The sequence below is a fragment of the Dreissena polymorpha genome, chromosome 15 (genome assembly GCF_020536995.1).
Source record: "Dreissena polymorpha isolate Duluth1 chromosome 15, UMN_Dpol_1.0, whole genome shotgun sequence".
NCBI classification, from domain to species: domain Eukaryota; kingdom Metazoa; phylum Mollusca; class Bivalvia; order Myida; family Dreissenidae; genus Dreissena; species Dreissena polymorpha.
In genome coordinates, this window is record NC_068369.1 from 6,695,022 (window position 1) to 6,714,555 (window position 19,534).

Below are 19,534 nucleotides of genomic sequence, written 5' to 3' on the forward strand. Positions count from 1 at the left end.
CTCTTGAACACGATGCTCGTCTGTTTCAAACGGAACGTCTGGCGACGGTTCATTTTGTGGATTAGCAGTTTTTATCGAATCAGCCTGGTCAGTGTCAGTGCGTTCACATGTAGCCGTTTGTTGCGGTGTAGTTCCGTAAATTTTAGCGGTAACCATCGCACACAGTGCTGCATCGACAAAGAGATGCCCACGTACTGCTCTTGACGCTGCTTTCCCACTCATCATGTGGTCTACAGCATTCGGTGCGTAGATGGTTTCTAAGACGTCCTGAAGCCCAGTCGCATGCATGAGACTTCCTATGGTTCCAAGAAAGCTCATTTGCATATGAAATCCACCTAATCTGAGAACGATCCTCCTCAGTGGGCTGTCAGCGTTTTCGTTTTGTACTATTGTTGCAGCTTTCCAGTACAGTGGCTGGTCAAATGTCACGATCGGTGTGCTATTACAAATTACCGCTTGTTCACACACAAATTTCAGTGTAGAGTAAACACATGACATGTCACTTGGATAAAGGTCATTCATTGGAAAAAATGTCACAGCTGACTTTCCTGGAAACTGGCCAATGTCAACAGATTGCATAAATCCCGACCAACCAGGGTTTGACAACTTCAGTGGCCTGACGACTTTTACTAAGACATCTAGATACGCTGTTGGGTCTTGAACATTCCTGGATTTCAAATCACTTTGAACACTTGAGCGCTCTTGTTTAAGCCTTTAGAAGTGTACACTGATCCGTCCTGTTGAGACTATATCGGCATTGAAAACCTTTATTCGAGGTATGCTGACGTCTTCTGTGACACCTGTGGTAACGGCTGCAATAATACCTATGCCATGGAAAGTGCCATACCCGTCCAAAGTACATATATTGTGGTCTACATTATCGGCCACATACGGCAAGGAAGATTACGACTTCACTCATGGAATGTGCACTCCATTTGTAGCAGAAGCGCTGGTTTCAAATCTCATCACTTCTTTGTAACTTGAACAAAATCTCATTTTATTTAGTACATCAATCAGAAATCGTAAAGAAAATTGATTGTGGAGTTGCACAGCAAGTCCTAGTTGCAGAGGCGAAAGCAACATACGCGGCCTGGTAGTTTGTATTATAGCTTGTCCTATTGACGCCTTCTTGACACCATTAGTGTTTTTCGGAAAAAGTGTGGACAGAAATGCAGTTAACGAGCCAGGTAAGAAATCTGTCTGTTCTTCTAGGGAAGAAAGTGCAACTGGGGACGGGTATGTGTCCTTATTAACAGGCATTTCTTTAATCTCACTTTGTATGAGTTTTGCTGCTGCTTTGATGATTGACGCCTTCTGTTCTGCTGTGTCCATATTCTTCGGTTGGTTGTAAAAGTCATTCAATATTGACGAGGCGGTTTCTTTGAATGTTACAATATTGGAAACACCATTTAGTTCAGTAATAACCACTCGATCTTTATAATGTTCCTTCAACCTTTTCTTCATGTACACGGCACTGTACGCACATCCTGGAATCAATTCTTCCATTTTTAAAACTAAGTCATGTACACTGGTCTGTTCATTGTCATTTTCTTCGAAGAACTGCATAACAGATAAAAATGCAGCATTTTGCTCTAGATTTTCTGGTCTGCCTCTTGGAGATTTTACTGTAGCTTCCGGGACAGTCTGTTTACTAGAAGGTAATTGTCGTGCAGTTCTAAAATTGACATTGCATGTCTGATGATAAATTGAATCTGCTGCATGCAAATCTTGTGTAAATTTCAGTCTTACCAACACCTGATAATCCCACTCATCCTTTCTACCTTCACACACTTCCCTGATTGTTGCTTGACAATCAAACGTTCGCACAGGATACACATCATGTCCTCTTTTGCAGCCCCTTAAGTTTGGCAGCTTTGCCACAAAATAAGCAATGCTGACCAAAGTCGAAACCGCCATTTGACCGAAGACGTCTGTATTCTTCTGAAAAGCCTGCACCACGGTTTCTTAATTGCCTTGCTTCCCTCGGTCGACAGAAATCACAACGGCAGTCTTTGTGAACACGTTGTCCAGTTGTTACAATGACGCTCAAACCCAGGGAACTGGCGAGTGTGTTAATCGTTACGCACCCCTTTTCTCTGAGCTGTGTCGTGGGTTGGCCATCGCCCAGCTCCTTTGTGCAGAATATACAGCAGCTCATGGTATGACCCTGGAAATTAAATGAAAGTAATTAAAACACTGATACGAAGTTCCTGTTTTCATAGATTAATAAGGATAAATTACTCTGTAAGATAAACTATTTGGGATATTACACAATTTTAACATGACATCTTTCTTGTCCTAACTAGACATATAGTAAACTAATAGATACAATTACTAGCTGTGTTTTTTTTATAAGAACTTGGTGCGTGCTGCTTTCAAAATATCTAATTAATATAGCACATGTAGAACTAGATCCATGTTATGACTTTATTCATGATTTGCATCAGATTCATTATATAGATTATAGATCTATCTGAATAATTTATGAAAAACCAAACAAAAGTGCACACCAATACATTAAACATTTGCTAAAACGAACTTTAAAATGAAAAATTCGTAAATTGAATTTTGACACGAATGGTCTTCCGTAGTTTTTTTTTGTGGAGCGTAAGTTTCTCTTAGAAAATGAGTTATTTTTTGTTATTTTTTTTTATCAAACGTGATTCTTAATATTTGTTATACATGATTTTAAATATCTTTTTTTCAGTCTAGTTAAAGCACAAACACAGATAAATCGGGTTTTTATATAGAGGAATGCATTTGTCCTGTATTATGAATATGCCATTGTATCATTTTAGGTTTTAATAAAATATAACTCACCTTTTAAGACCAAACAGCGTCGAAAGTTACGAGTCTCGGCATTTTGTTCTAGAATAGTTGCAACTTCCGGTATAAACAATGTCAAGAAATAATAGGCTATGGAAGCCAAAACAAGCCAAACAAAATTAAAGTTAAAACCGGACGGTGTATCGCGGATATCTGAAAAACCGCACTGAGGCATGATGGCGAATTTTAATACAAGGTACATATTGCATACATCTATGCGATGAACGTTGTTTCATTTCTTTTGCAATTTGTTTTAGGTAATTGCTTTAAGTGGCCTGGACTATACTAATAATTATACTACAACTGCAACTAATACAACAACAACAACAACTACTTCTACTACTTATACTCATACTAATACTAATAGTAATACTAATACTAATACCACCACTACTTCTTCTACTACTACTACTACTAATTCTACTATAACTGGTACTAATGATACTAATACTACAACAACAACAACAACAACTTCTAATAATTATACCACTACTGCTACCGATACTAAAACACTTACAGCAACAACTACTACTACTACTTAAACAACTTTTTAAACTAACACTACTACTTCTACTTAATCTACGTCTACCACTACTCCTACTACTTCTACGTTTATTGCTGATGCCAGTTCACTACTACTGCTATTACTACTACTACTACTACTATAACTACTACTACTTCAACTACTTCTACCACCACCACCACCACTACCACTTTAACTACTACTACTACTTCTCCTGCTACTTCTACTACTTCTACTAGTGCTAAACTATTACTACGTTTATGCTGAATTTGCTATATTTAGATCTACTCGCATATCAAGAACGAATCTATTTCGACAATATATTCACGACCGTCATTTACCCGGTAAGATAAGTCTAACCACACACGCGGTATATAACTGACAATTCTCATTACTTATACCGTTAGGCGTAACATTGCATAACATTGCAAATAGTGAGTCTCTTATTTGGTAAATTTGAAAACACAAATATTTGCCACTCAGTTATGTCGAACAAATTCGACTTGTCTTATGGGCTCGTATTCACGCTAGGAATGGCGAAACTTTGATAACAGATGACACATCAATAACAGAGAACAACAAATGTCACGCGCGAGAGGTAAAATCTTCAGCTTGTTTGCATTTATGTCCTGTTCATTTGATTTTTATTCACGGAGCATTGTTTGGCCGATGAATGGTGTAGCACTTCGTATTGCGAAGAAAGAAATTCCCGGAAGAACGGTGGATTATATATTTAATCATAGCGCTGTAGGCGCTGAATGCCTGGGGCTAGATTTAGTGTGCTTTGGAAGAAGTAATGTCCGAATTTCTCCCTTTGTCCGAATTTATACGGATTGACCCTAGCGGTTGAGTGCAGAAGCTCAGAGACTGTAAGATAAGACAATATTTGTGCATATACTACAGTGTACATAGACGGTGGAGGACTACACGATACTGGTGTTGGGAACAATAACCTTTTGTTCAACTCTACAGATCTGGTAGAGGTTCGTCTACATAGGCGGTAAAGATATACAACAACAAAATGGCCGCAACAAATTTTCTTGTTGGCGTGAAATAAATCCCTTTCAATAGCCTAAAACAGCTTTTTAGTACATAGTTAACAGATCAGGAAAACACTCATACTTCCTGTGTAATGTGTATACAAAAGAAAATCAACTTACCCTAATAAAGAACGGTGTACAGATTGTGTACTTTATCTCACGTAGAACTTTTTGCGCTCGATTTGCGCGCTCGATCTTCGCAGTTAAATAACAAATCCGGTTACTTCGTCTGTTTCCGAGAATTATCGTGAATATTTGTTGCTGTTTTTTTCTTTTTTATGAAATGTCTTGTTATCGCAAAATAAAATAACAATATTTAAAAATATGTTTATAAATACAAAATATAAGGTCTTAAAAAAATGTCTCAGAAAAAAAATCTTACCGTCTCCGTAAAAACTCGTATCTTTTCGGCCTAGACCGTCAAGTGAGGATCTTATTCTCGCATGAATATGTATACAATAAAAACTAGCAAATAATTAGCAATTTTGCTTCAAGAATATTTTTTAACACTTTGTATGACACTATCATGTTACATAGTGATGTGCTGTATTTATACAGCGGGTTATTGTGATTTTCGATGAACTACTTTTATTGCGCATGAATTAAGTGATAAGTTGGACTTTGATAATTTTGATTTTGGCAGTCAGCCAATTCGGATAGACTCAGAAATGTGTATCATTACTATGGCCTTGGGGCTACGCCCCAGGCCAAAAAAGCGATAAAATTCAATCGATAAACAGCAGGAATTGGATGATAAGTACACATGAAAAAATCGAAATAAATCAGAATGTGCTTATTATTAAAAAAACTAAGAATATATATATATATATATATATATATATATATATATATATATATATATATATATATATATACCAAACAGTCGAACATTGCATCTATAATTGCTGCGCACTGCTATTAAACAAGGAATTGCAACTTGATGTCGGTAAATTATTTATTTTAAAATTCACTCTTGTTGATTGCCAAATTAAAATGAAATTTTGGAACGGTCCGTGATTAGCCGCAAATCGATATAAACACTTGCAACCTAGTTTTGGCATAAACGCTGCAACCGGAACGATATGTGTAAATTAATGACGAACGAAGGCTTATATTTTTACATGTGTATCAGTATCAGTTCACTATTGATAATTGCATTCAATAACATACACACTTTAAATGAATATGTGTGGTTATCGAATACAATAAAACATACAGACGCCATTATCATTTTACAAGATGTACACATTTTTAAATAGATTCAGATGAGTATAAAATACATTATAAGCTACACGTCTAAAAAAGTCGAATTCCAGCAGAATAATATCTATCGACATAAACATATACACAATTCATGCGGCAAGCGAACAATGGTCTTATGTCTCATGCGGCCAGAGTAGCTTCTGGAGCTACCCTGTTAGCTAATGACACCACGACACATTGCACGTCTTTATAGAGAACATGGTAGCTCCAGACCAGACTGCGCGAATGAACAGGCTGCTCATTATTCAACAAATAGCGTTTCAAAACAAGATACTTTTCAACGTCAATCCGATAGATCAGGAAAAAGATGTATATACTTAAAATAAAACATATGTTACCTCTATCGTGATTCAACAGAATTAATTGTACGCATTGTATTATAACCAGTTATTGTTGAACACTTTCGATAAAGGGTTAGTAGTTAACATATATGAACATTCAATTTATTACACGCAAAACTCATAATTCATTCTAAAAACTTGTATTTTTGTATTTCCATCTACGAAGAATAAACTAAACATAACCTAAGTACGTGCATACTTAAACACGGAGAGGGCAACACTAAATGAGCGCATACATGCTATGATATTAAACATGTGCCATCTGAAATCCTTTATTATACAACAACAGCATCAGCGTATATGTTGTATTCATCATAAAAAGTCCCTTACCATATTATGACTGTTTGCATATGATCTCATTATAGATACCACTAACACATATATTAACATGATTGTTGAAAACTATTGTCATAGTTTACAAATGCACATGTATACAAACAGAACATTTCAATACTGTACACTGTCTGACCTTTCACACCATTTGCTTCTATATATACATACATGGCTCTTATAGACAATGGCGATTGCAATAGTTTAACGGACTTGCATAAAACATTTGTAAGTATCAAAAGCGTTAATTAGGATTCCATAATGACCTCGCATGAATCAAATGTCGCGGAAAAGCTTATACCATTCTCATTTGGATTTCTACCTTGCTCATTGTCCAAGTTTAACAGTGTCAGCATAATCCATAGTCATATTTCAAGATATACGTCAAAAGGCTACATATCGTATCAGCAAAATCACATGAAAGTGGACGTAACACAAATAGACAATAGTCGAATAACATGTAACAATGGTAGTCATTATTATGTAACCACTTGTTAACCACACACATCATAATAAATGTTAAATCCAGGCATAGCAATAATTTATTTTCTTGAACAAAAAACACAAAACAACAAACACTCTTTGTGTTTGGTTTGTCTCTGTACAATTACAATATTGGCCTAGCGTTCGACATTTTAATCAGCAACTGTACATACGTTACGTGTAATTAACATAATCATATTCCACACATAGCATGTATACTTTTATTTAACACAAAAAACGTCTGCATGTTTTAATACTCAGGTACACAGTGGTTAATTATTTTATTTCTACACTTCCCAATGATAGTGTATTTCTCAGGTACTCAGTGGTATAATTATTTTATTTCTACACTTCCAAATGATAGTGTATTTCTCAGGTACTCAGTGGTATATATATTTATTACATTCTACAATGAGAGGGCACTCGCCTTTTTTCCATGAAAAATGGCTTAAACTTAAAAGGAAAATCACGAAAATTAAATAACTTGCACAGTAAGCGCCCACACCCATAAATCAAAATGTTTCCACGTCTCCGCGTCCGCGTTCCGTGTCCGTATGGCCGTGTCCGCGAAAAAAAAACTGGTTAAAATCTGTTGGAGCTAGTCCATGTATCCGCGGTCCGCGTCCGCATTTTTCGTCCGCGATTTTTCACGGACGCGGACTCAGTACACGGACGGCATTCAAAATGAAAGGATGACTTTCAAGCATTTTCATTACCTTAAGTAAATGGCAAGTCGTTGCTTGGCACTTATAGACTGACGTGACGTACTCCGTCGATTCAGCTGTTCTTCTACAACCGACAGCACATCGTCGAACTGACGTCTACTAAACGGTAGTAGGTCCTGAACTCTTCAGCGTTCAGCTCTAATTCCCTAACAAGATGGGAGTATGTGCCTTTAGTTTAATGATGATGGCACGTGTCCAGTACCTATGTCTGCGTTTCCGTCTACTTACATGAGTACTGCCGCAGCAGTCATCATAAAAATGTGTGCTTTTCTAATTACGACATTCTAATCCAAGTACCACCAAGTTTCAAATGAGCTTTTTATACGGAAAGGCTAAAATAATGAGCGTATGCATGGAATAGATACTCCGTATACGGAACGCGGACACGGAACGCGGACGCGGAGCTCGGACACGGATTCATGGAAACCCGGCCGGGTTTCCATGCATCCGTGTCCGCGCTCCGGGTCCGCGTTCCGTGTCCGCGTTCCGTATACGGACACGGAGTATCGTTTCCATGCATCCGCTTATTATTTAGGCCTTTCCGTGAAAAAAGCTCATTCCAAACGTAGTGGTACTTGGATAAGGATGTCGTTAATAGAAGAGCACACATTTTTCATAATGACAGCTGCGGCAGCACTACATGTTAGTAGACGGAAACGCATACAAGGTACTGGTCACGTGCCATCATAAGAAACCGTCAAAATTACGGTACATACTACCATCTTATTAGAGAATTAGAGCTTAACGATGAAGAGTTCAGGACCTTGGTAAGTTATTTATAATTATTAACAAAATATTTTAATATTGTTATAACCCAAGGTATACAAAAATCCTAATTATCTCCTTGTTTCATACCGCTATCAGCTAATTTCTCCAACACCACAGTACAGAAAGCCGAAACTAGCTGATTAGCCACTCTGGACAGGCTGCATTAATGACAATTAGCATAGTTATATTGGTAAACATTATTGATTATTCGTATAACAGACTTCAAAACTTGTAGGTGAACCTGCATAGACACAAAAGAACATAAATAGCGACTTCTTATAGCGTTATATCTTGTTTGAAATATATACTGTGTCTTTTGAAAAGCGATTATAGAGATTACAATATGCAGACGATATGTATTCGAATTGTTTGATGCAATGTCTTTGTCTTTGTATTATTTTTTACGTTGGTTGTATATTATTTCAGGGTGATCCCTTACTAAATATATTATTTTTTCACTAATATTTATGCTTAAAGTCGACCATTCATGTTCACTTCCGTCCGTGTACTGAGTCCGCGTCCGTGAAAAATCGCTCACCGAGCGATTTTTCACGGACGCCATTCGCGGACGAAAAATGCGGACGCGGAACGCGGATACATGGAATCGCTCCAACAGATTTCAACCAGTTCGTTTTTTCGCGGACGCGGACACGGAACGCGGACGCGGAGACATGGAAACCCGGCCTTAGGCATCCGTGTCCGCGCTCCGCGTCCGCGTTCCGTGTCCGCGTTCCGTATACGGCCACGGAGTATCGTTTCCATGCATCCGCTTATTATTTTAGCCTTTCTGTGTAAAAAGCTCATTCCAAACGTGTTTGAAATATATACTGTGTCTTTTGAAAAACGATTATAGAGTGTACAATATACAGACGATATATATTCGCATATTACTATTCTCACTTACCTGAAACGCCATCAATTGACATTTCGTTGGCTATGCTTTTCCAGATGTTTGATGCAATTTCTTTGTCTTTGTATTCTTTTATACGTTGGTTGTATATTTCAGGGTGATCCCTTGCTACATTTATTTTTTTTTCACTAATATCTATGCTTGAAAGTCGGCCTTTCATGTTGACTGAGTACGCGTCCGTGAAAAATCGCTCACTGAGCAATACGCGGACGAAAAATGCGGACACGGAACGCGGATACATGGAATCGTTCCAACAGATTTCAACCAGTTCGTTTTTTCGCGGACACGGACACACGGACACGGAACGCGGACGCGGAGACATGGAAACCCGGCCACGCTTGAGCCTACGATCTGGTTGTAAAGTTAACCTTAAAGACAGCATAAGGTGGAGCGGCTACTTAAAGATATCAAAGTGTTTAAAGCGTTGCACCGATATTTTGGTTTAATTTACCACCATCAATTGAAAATTATGATACACGTATGACATTCGAAAAGCACGTATTAAGGAAGATATAACAAGAAGCCTTAATTCTCTTGACTGAACTGTATATACTTAGCAAATGTTGAACTTCAGAATTTAAGAATTGTTGACATTGTAAGTTTACAACTAGATATAATTTATTTTCATAATGCTGATATTAAGATTCATGTTTATTGTGTTGTGTCATGTGTTGTATGAGGGGTATCAAACATATACATATTGATACAGATCGCTGCTAAAATGACTATTTAAGCTTAAAAGATGTTTCGATGAAGTTATTTAAACCTATTAGCTCTTTAAAAATATAATTGGAGAATCGCTTCAAATTGCATTCTGTCGTGCCTTTCCATTACAAATGATGGTTTCTCACAGACGTATACGTCATTTGATAGCTGTTTGTCATTTTTTCATATGAGCGAAATGTACTATGTTTTAAATTTTGTTTTTGTATAAATGCAAATAAACGTCTGAAATGTTTACGTCAGGAATCTAGCTACTGATATCACAGGTGATATCGATTTACATTACCATTTTTGAACGCCACAGAACTCAACTCCTGCAACACTTCCTATCGAGCAATCGCGGATGACCTTAATGTCCCCACTGAATATCACTGTCTTCCGTTTCTTTCTTTTTTTTGTCTTCCGTTTCGATACAAGTGAATAGTGAATAGACTCAGATGACGAATACTTAATTGTTGATAATGAAACATACATAGGAATGATATCAATTTTAAATCCTACCGCACAATTTGCTTATTTACGGAATTCGTTGTTTTCAGTTAAGCGCTAAAAAATGTTTATTGTATGCTTTTCTTTCATTATGAAACGTAAGACGGCCTACGCAATGTTTAATGAAGGTTGGTAATGTGTTCACAGTTATATACCTGATAAAAACGATTCTTTTTATTCGTGTCAATGTATAATTCGGGGTCCAAAGGCAACATTGGAAGGACGCCTACAGCACGGCTTATAGCCCGATGGAGAGCTTATTTTAGTGTCGGAAAATTTGGTATGCACACTTAAGTATTGCTAACAAAGTGTGTTTGCTTACTGGCACCTCGACATAGTGCATAATAGCCATTTACTGATATAACAATGAGTTATATATGTATCTATGGAATATTTCAGAGAACATGCTTTCAGGTGGATCATACAAATACGATTTAAACTCATGTTGGACAATAATACAACCAATACGGTAAAACATACAACGACCACAAAGGCGGAATGTATGTATTTATATGCGGTCTACTGCATATAGAATTGTGAGAGACTTGTAAATTAGTGTCTCGTATACATGCTATGTTTATATATTTTTTAATTGATACATTTGTCAATATGGTCAGTTTACTGTTGTCAAAGATCACCTAGCGAATATACCGTGATGTTGAGCTATCGGATAGAACGCTGGCAGTGTAGAACACTTCGAAGGTAATGAGTTCCTTTCGAGATGCATTATGTTTGGACCCGGATTGTGCCCCAGCACTCCTACCTAATTAGCTCCCTTAACTCACGAACGGTGGGACGAATATTGAATATAGCTCTAATTTCCATATATTTTGCAGTTACTGAAAGATTTGAAATTAAATTTTGAGGTGGTCTTTTGTTATGGGTGAAGCCGGAGTACCGGAGCACCTGCCCGGTATGTCGACCACCAACCAAACGCATATGCTTCCTGGAAACGGGATTGAACCCGGGTCGCATAGATGAGAAGCAAGTGTACCAACCACTTCGCTAACCGGACAGCCCGTTAACATAACCGGACAGTATGTTCTTATCCAACAAGATATATAAAGATGCAGTTATCAAAACAAAAGTGCTCAAGTAAAAATGTAAGTGTGTCGGATTAGATTATACCTGTTGTTGCTATACGCCAAGTTTAGTTATTGAGGAGCATTATTAAAATATTTTAGACATTTTAAAAACAATGATTCATCCTCTATATCCCCGAAATAAAGGGTAATAGACATGAATACCTATTCCTTATTAAGTTGTGACCCTCAGTCGGCTTCAATTCTTAAACAGGAATTATTTTCAATCACAGGCTGTTGCGTTTAAGATTATAAGCTAATCAAACATCGACGTTATTCAGATATGCCTTACCTAATCATTTTCACCCCGTACCCCAAACATTTGTAAAATCAAATTGAAAAGTAAAAGCGCTAAACAAATAATTAAACTCATTTAACAAAACACAACGTACAAAACGGTTAACTTTCTTCTAAAACAAAAGTCAAAGCAAATCATTCAAATTTGATTTAAAAAATATATATAATTTGACAATTATGAAAATAAGTTTATACATTATGGCTTTTTAATTATTCCTATAAATAGCAATGTATTTTAGCATTATAATATTATCTGCTTAACGAACTTAATCAGTTATACTTTTCTCTTCAAATACTGGTGGTGCATTTGCATGTATTAATACTAAAATCATTTTAGTTTGGTTTTCATTAAGTAGGCACATTTGTTACTATTGATTCAAAATGGTAAACATTGGATTCAATTTACTTTTTTCTTACAATATTCAAGGGTTATTTGAACTTCTAAAACAACACTTTATGTTGATGTTAAAAAACAAAGTCCTAAGGCTACAGTTAAAGTCAATATTTCACCATGATGTAAACAAGTGTTATCCAATTGGGATAATTTAATCAATTTAACATTTTAAAGTTATTGTTTTAAATGTTGTGTGTTTAAAATCTAATTCTACGAAGTAAATGTTTGTTTTAAAGTGGTTCATTGTGAAATAGTTGTGGGATATGCGTTCGATTAGCAATGCCTTTATACAGACATCAACCTGCAATGCTAAACTTTGACCATTCTTTAGCATTGATCAAGTTTAAATATTTTTTAAAACGTTTAACATAGGCCACATTCATACACATGCCTATGTATAGTTAATAGTATGATTGCATATAATGATCGATGCGTAATCCAATGTGACAATTTAATTTCGTTGAAGAATATATATTATGTTTTAATAAAACAATGGCATTGTCTCATGCTGATGTAAATAACAGTTACCACACTCGATCATTTTCGACAGAATACACCTTAAACTTGCTTAATAAACTTTAAACGTGAATATCTCTCATACAACACAAATAAATGTACTGAAAAAGTGCTTGAAGAACTCATATGTAAATATTGAACAAAAATGGATGCAGACAAATTAGTGAGCATTTTTCCGGCGTGAAAGGGTGAGGGAAATTACAGACTGTGTACTGAGTTTTCCCAGCTGTAAGAAATACAGCGCTTTTAATGTTTAGGAACCCATTGTGCCTCATAAAACACTAGCAAGACATTGGCAATTTTTCCGTATCGAGATATGCAAACTTGATAGGATATACTTTTTGATAATTGAATCTTACAGTAGACATTTTAATTTGCTGACGACCGCAAAATTACAAATTGTCATACAGAAACTGCGCGCACATTTCAGTAGATTTGGTGTGTCGGATTTATTCGTCCGTAAAAACGGAAGTCATTACACATCAAAAACACCTCTTAACTTCGCTTAAAAACATGCAAAATTACACATCCCACTAGAGCACAATCAAATGATTTGACAGAGGTCATGGTCAAAACAGCTTAGCTAAGCGCATTTAATCAAGGCAAAAGAAACAATGTCTGATCCATATATTGCAGTATTAGACTACATAAATACCTTTTAGCAGTATATAGGATTCTCACCTGCACAATTGTTGCAAGTTCGACGCACACAATATCTCATTCCTGTGAAAATAAAAAAACTGATAACAAAGGCAGTAAACACATCAGCAATGGTCGCCTTTTGAACTATTTTCAATTTGGCCGCAATTGCAAATATCATACAAGATGTTTAAATCACAAAGAAGCTCGAAAAAAGAACACAGTGGGAATTTATAATGTGGTTCTACAGTGAAATAGTGTTGTTTTCAAATGTGTTCGAAGCAATTGAACTGATAGTGGAATTGTTAGTGAAAATTTAGAAATATTTTATCATTCAACATCGTGTAGAATTATCATCGGCATCATTTCTGTGGAACATTCCGTTATTCAAAATACTAGTGTTTCATAGTTATGGTGCTTTTGACATAGTTCACTGACCATCAATATTGGAAATATTCTTGTATACAGGTAAAAAATTAATTTGTGCGGAATGGTTATTTTAACTAATAATAATTTAATGTAACCATTTCATTTTAGATAGATTGCACTGAAAGTCTGAAGCTTACTTAAACATTCATACATGTTCCCTTGATAGAACCAATACTTTGTCAGGGTTTAGCAGGATCAAGCGGCCTCGGGATTATTTGGCCTCGGCCTTAAACCTGGGTCGATTTGGCAACAAATCAACAAGGCTTTATCGACCCTATCTTTAATTACAGATATTCTTAAGATGATTAAGAGAACTCTCACTCAGTACCAATGGGGATCAAACAGGGAACTTGTTATAGGTAGATGGACACAATACATAATATGCCATCAAAACCTTTATGATATGCAATCGATAAGTATAATAATTGATGATTGTATCAATTAACTTTGTTACTTATTTACTAAAGCGATGTGATGCGCATTGTTTGTTATTGTCCATTGCATTAAACATGTTTTATCTGCATGCGCTTCCGACCATATCAGTTAAACTAATTGTCACTTAATTTACTTAATTAAAGTAACTATGTTACACGTTTACTTTTCAACACTAAAATGTTTACAAAAATAAAATGAACGCAAACTTTTATTTTTTTATAGTTAGTTATAGGCTTAAATTGTAATATGACAACACTCATGCATGTGACCATATAATTATACAATAATAGGGAACATTATTTATGAGAAATTCCAAAACATCACCATATCATCTCAGATTCAAGGCACATAATAAAGTGATTTATAACTGCTATGTTTTCTATGATATATGGATTAATTTTATGTTATAATGCACTGATGTTGTTTTTTAATTCAAGAAACAATCATGTTAAAATTTTGAAGAAAGATATGGTCTGATAAATAATGAAAACTACAGTAAAAAATCAGTTGAATACTCTAACCAACTAAGATTTGTCAACGAGCACTTCAGAAATTCAGACCGGGAATAATATTAAATACCATTAAAGGGAATCTCTGGAATCACAGTTTAGACTTGTCTGTCAAAGCTGTAAATATGCCTATGGCCATATAGACATTGGTAATAATTACCGCCAAGTCACATAAATGGAGAAGGGTGAAGCACGCTGCTATTTATATCTTGACAGTAGCGGCAGATACAATTTTTTCTAAGCAGAACTCATGATTCATACATTAAAATGAAAAAACCCATATGAGAACAAATTATATCGTATATTGGTGCAGCAAATGGCATAAGTGTAACATTTCAAAAGAATATTTATATAAAAGGGTTTAATTGTTAAAAAAGGATGCCACAAGATTTCTGTATCACTTAAGTTATTTATTATTTATATTATTGCACTTATAAATTCACAAAATGCACTAACATTAAGAAAACTAGCTTCTTTTACATTTCTTGGTTTTAAAGTTAAGAATTAACACAATAATCCTTTATATAAGTAATGTCATTCATTAAATTAAATCTCCTATACATGTATAGCCTGACATATTTCATTACGAATTGTTTAACTTAACATTAAACTAAAGCTCCTATACATGTATAGCTTGACATATTTCATTACGAATTGTATAACTTAACATTAAATTAAAGCTTCCATGCATTTATAGCTTGACATATTTCATTACGAATTGTTTAAGTTGCTTATCCTGTTTACCGGTAATTAAAATATTCATATGAAAAGTAACTTATCTATGTTTTGCTGGTGTTCATAATACTGTTCTTTCTTACGTTTTCATGTATCCAATGTACACAGAAAATTATGATGCGTAAATATACTCATTCTGAGTGATCGGCAATTAAATCTTGATCGCCTCTATTAAAGGCTCATCCGTTTATGTACTAATTATGTATGTTTTGTTTACTTGTGATCGGCAATTATTTCTTGATCGCCTCTTTTAAGCTCATTTCAGAAATTATGGGAATAATATTATTTTATAATGTATTTTTTTATTATAATTATTTATCACTCATAATGGGCTTCTCCGCTTGTTTTCATGATTATTGTGTTGTCCATGCACGTTTTATGTATGTTTAGTTCACTTGTGAGTGTGGGCATGTGTGTATGGGAGTGGGTGTATTCGTGTGCGCGTGTGTGAGTATGGGTGTATGCGTATGGGAGTGCGTGTGTATTATTATCTTTATTATTTATTTATTTTTGCATTTTGCTTTGCCTACGTTGTTGTTAATTTTATTGTGAATTTATGTTGTCCTCATGTGCCTACTATGGCGTATTGGATAGAAATAAACACCTATACCATATTACAAGAAAAAGTGCATTTAATGCACATTGCATGTAATAGTAGTGGCATTGCATTTTCTGCATTTAATATGCTTTTAATTAACTTAAACATGCAGTCAAGAAGACTTTTAACAGAACAAAATATATTTCCTTCTGCATTTTCCCCTATATATACTATTTTGTGTGTTAACATGTATTTTCATCCTAACAAATACACTTTACCGGAAAATAAGTATGCTTAAGTGCATATTAAGTGTGTTTTATTATTTTAAAACGCATTAAAACACTCTTTTCAAACAACGTCGAACAATTCGGAAAATTCTTAAGTGCAGTAATAAAAAACAGTGTTATATGCATACCAGTTCCTGTCTAGGCGCAGTAGGCCTAATGCGATGTACTTGTGGAAAAAATAATGCATTTTGTATTGCTGTTACTTCAAAAATATAGGTTCCCATACAGTTCAATACAATGTTCAATTAACTTCACTATGCAAAGTCGAAATAAGACATCAATCTTAAAAAATATTTTCAATAATGTTTAATATGATGTTTGAATTTATTAATGTAATACACACTTGCATACAAAAACTAATTTTACATCAAAACTAATTGTTTTATTAGATTTTGCAAGTACTCAACTAATGAAACCGTGTCTATGCTTGTATGAGTCAAGTCAAGTCAAGTCAACATTTTATTAAAGAAACAGAGGCCTCTGGCCCAAAATACATATCATGCAATGTACAGTTAGTTGTGTGTTAGTGGTATTATTCAGATGTAAATGTTAGCACATGTATCTAGTCCCTTTTCCAGAATTCATAGGAACGAAAACATACACTGCAGATTTTCTACATACATATCAAAGTTACGTCATAGTGATAGTATACAGACAATAAGTCTCTAATCTTTTACAGAACTCGTAAGACAGAAAAAATACACCACAGATTTTCTACATACACACCATGTAACATAAAGAAATTGCAAAGCTATGCCACAGCAATATTGTTCAGATGCAAAAGTTAATACATGTATGTATATCTAGTATTTTCTAGAAATTACAAGATAGAGAACATACATTGCAAATTTTCCACAAACATACCATGTAATATACAGAAATTATCACGTTGTGTCATTGCAATATTGTACAGATGTACATGTTAATACATGTATCTAGTCTTTTCTAGAATTTACAAGATAGAGAATATACATTGCAAATTTTCCACAAACATACCATGTAATATACAGAAATTATCACGTTGTGTCATTGCAATATTGTACAGATGTACATGTTTATACATGTATCTAGTCTTTTCTAGAATTCATAAGATAGAAAACATACACTGCGTCTTTTTCACATACATATCATGTAATATACAGAGACTGCAGAATTGTGTCACACTATTATTGTATTGAAGTAAATGTTGATACATGTATCTAGTCTTTTATAGAATTCATAAGATAGAAAATATACACTGCTAATTTTCTAATAGTTTCAAAATCATTCGTTGACAATAAGTCATAGAAGTTATTCAGGTCAGTACCAGAGTTATACCAGTTGAACAGAAACTGATTTCTAATACTTGTATATTTAGTACAATGGAAAAATGCATGATATTCACAATCCACAAATGTCATATTAATATTAATTTGTGAACAAACATTACACACGCGATTCTGGAAAGTAATATTCAGATGTCTGCCAGTTTCAACTTGTAGTTTATGGTTTGAACATCTAAATTTAGCATAGGCTATTTTGTGTTTGGCTGGCATTTCTATTATCAAATATCGCTCAATATTAAGTAGGGTTTTAAAATGACTATAATGGTGACAACGACTTGAGTTACTCACGGTGTCATGCCAGTTTTGAGTAAAACAGTCAATCAATCTATTTCTAAAAACATTGATAAACATATCACAATCACCAATTTCTTGTGATATCCACACATATCCAAAACCGTATGTGAAAAGTATAGATTTTACTTTGGTCGCCCAACAAATTCTTCCAGCATCATCTATTGATTTAAGCATAATATAACATTGCCTAGGGTATCTATCAGATGTCATAGTCAATAGTTTACACCAGTACCTGATACAATTGGTAAAATAAGTAATACATAATGGGAGTCTTCCACATTCCCCCAAAACCATGCAAGTATTGGTAGTTTTACGAACATGTAATAATTTTTTACAAAACATATTATGGACAAATTCAATAGCTGGGCTGTACTCGTTACCCCATATCTGGGAACCGTAACATAATATTGGCTTTACCATAGTGTCAAATATTTTAAATAAATCCTTTGCAGGAAAAAACCCAAATGGTTTCTGATAATTTCGTATAGCAAATATTGCCTTTTGCGCTTGGGAAGCTAGTTTATCATGGGCTGAGCTCCAGCTTAACTTTGGAGTCAACAATAACCCCATGTACTTGTATACAGGAGTAACGTTAAGTTGTTGTCCGCGGAAGAACCAAGATTCATATCTCCGGAGGGGACCACCATTGCGAAATACAGTAATTTCGGTCTTATCCAGATTAATTTCCATACCAGTATCAGTACAAAACTGATCAACAATGTTAATTTGTTGTTGTAACTTAATGGCGGTCTCGGCACAGTTGGCGACATCGTCTGCAAACATTAGACATAAAATATCTGGGATATCATTAGTTATGAAAATACCAGTTTCACATTTAATCCTTAAAAGTGACGATAACTCATCTATAAATAGCGCAAAAATAGTCGAACTCGATTTGTCTCCCTGCCTGGTTCCAATATTACAGGGAAACGCATCTGTAACATCTTTTGAGACTTTTACACGAGAAGTCAAGCATGAATACATAGATTTAAGAACTCTGAGGAACTTTCCAAAAACTCCTTTCTTCTCTAACGATGAAAATAGTTTGACATGGTTAACTTTATCAAAGGCTTTACGGAAGTCAACGTACAAACAATAGAATCGACCACCCCGTTTTGAAAGATATTTTTGGATCATAGCCTGTAAACAAAAGACATTATCAACTGCCGAATATCCTAAACGGAAACCTGCTTGAGATTCATCAATCTTATTATTTTCTTCTGCCCAGTCATACAATCTCTTATTAATTATTCCAGAGAATATTTTATATAGAATATTCGTAATAGATATACCACGATAGTTACCAGGGTTATTACTTGGACCTGACTTATGAATCGGTGTAATGATACTTTGACCCCACGACTCGGGAAAGTTACCAGTGTCTAATATTTTATTAAACAACAACAACATTATTGGAGAAATATCCGTTTTTGAACACTTGTAAAATTCAGATGGAATTCCGTCCAGACCACAACTTTTACCATTTATTAATTTGGATATTGACCATTCAATTTCTTGCAAAGTGAAAGGATCATTAAGTGAATTCGCCGTATCATCAGAATAAGCATGGTCATTTCCAACAGTGAAATCAATAACAATAGAGTTTTCATCGAATAAAAGGCCACTGAAATAT